This window comes from Miniopterus schreibersii, assembly GCF_964146895.1.
Source record: "Miniopterus schreibersii genome assembly, chromosome: 5".
NCBI lineage: Eukaryota > Metazoa > Chordata > Mammalia > Chiroptera > Miniopteridae > Miniopterus > Miniopterus schreibersii.
The window spans coordinates 8,119,357-8,121,228 of NC_138106.1; positions in this window are offsets into that span (position 1 = coordinate 8,119,357).

Below are 1,872 nucleotides of genomic sequence, written 5' to 3' on the forward strand. Positions count from 1 at the left end.
TTGCTCAAGCCAGGTGCTGCCCTCAGCACTTTACAATGTAACAGGCTCGCTGACTACAGGAACACTACGGAGCATCTGAAAATGTGTTTTTATAATTCCGTGTAAGTTGGTGAACACTCGACTGAAGCCAGTCAGCAGCAGCCGGTGCTCTCTGTGCAGGCCCAGGGTGGAACTCAGAAGGAACGGGGGTGTTGGAATGAGTGGCTGCTCCCTGCAGGTTGGTCTGGTGCTCAGGCCCTTTAGGCTCATTGTAAGTTACCACTGCCAACACAAGAACAGAGCATGTGACTTGTCAGTGTGCAGTGTGACATCATTTAAAGACTAATGCTAGCCTCAGAGAGCCCGGCATCGCCTCGGAGACTTGGAAAGCTGAGCCTTGGGCCTCGGAGAACCTAACCTAGCCTCGAATTTCCTAGCCTATCCTCGAAGCCTCAGAGAGCCTCACCTCCCCTTGATGCCTAGCCTTGGAGCCTAGCCTAGCCAAGTGAGGACAGCCTAGCCTCTCTGTCTCTTCTTTTTTTAAAAAGATTCTATTCTGTTTATTTTTGCTCTGAACTTTATTATTTTCTTACCTCTACTCACTTTGAGTTTTGTTTGTTGTTCTTTTTCTAGCTCCTTTAGGTGTAAGGTTAGATTGTTTGAGAGTTTCTTGTTTCCTGATGTAGGTCTATAATGCTGTGAATTTCCCTCTGAGGATGGTTTTCGCTGCATCCCATAGATTTTGAGTTGTATTTGCATTTGCATTTGTCTCAAGCTATCTTTTGATTTCTTCCTTGATCTCATTGTTAACCCATTCATTGTTTAGAAACATGCTATTTCACTTCTACGTGTTTGTGTGTTTTTCATCCTTTTGTCTTGTAATTTATTTCTAGTTTCATCCAATTGTGGTCAGAGGCGATGCTTGATATTTCAGTCTTCTTAAATTTATTGAGACTTTTGTGTCCTAACATGTGGTCTATCCTAGAAAATGTTCCATGTGCCCTTGAAATGCTTGGAAAATATAAATTAAATCCTGGTCTAGTGTGTCACTTAAGGCCATTGTTTCCTTATTGATTTTCTGTTTGGAAGATCTACCCATTGATGTCAATGGTGTGTTAAAATCCCCTACTGTGACTGAATTACTGTCGCTCTCTCCCTTTATGTCCATCAAGATTTGCTTTATATATTTAGGTGCTCCTATGTTGGGTGCATAAAGTGTTTACAAGGGTTATATCTTGTTAGACTGTTCCCTTTATCATGATGTAGTGTCTTCTTTTTCTCTTATTATAACCTTTATTTTAAAATATATTTCGTCTGACATAAGTACTGCTACCTCAGCTTTTTTAAAATTTCTATATGCATGAAAATTTCTATTTCTATTTCTATTATTTCTATTTCTATTTCTATTTCTATCTTTTTCCATGACTTCACTTTTAGTCTCTGTGTGCCTTTCGTTCTGAGGTGGGTCTCTTCTGACAGCATATACATAGGTCTTGTTTTCTTACCCATTCACCCGCTCCCAGGGACCCTGATGAGATGGCTAGGGAAAAACCACTCATTTGATACTCACTTGCCTCTCACACCCCCATCCCCCAAGAGCAGGTGTAGACCCCGGAGAGGAGGTAAGGGATGCTGATTTCTGAGCTTACTCCACCCGGTTCAGGCTCGGTAGGGACCCTATTTGGTGGGGCTACCCCACGTCTTCTGAAAGCTGCTTATGTGTGGGGCAGGGACTGGGACCAAGAGAGGCCTTGTATGGATGGCCAGCAGGCGAGGAAGGAGACAAGAGAGTCGAGCCCTGGGCCAAGGACTGAAGTCGGCTGGAACTCTTTAAGTGTGTTGAGAGCAGGGTGGGGGAGGGAGGACATATCCTGCAGAGTAAGCTCCCATGGA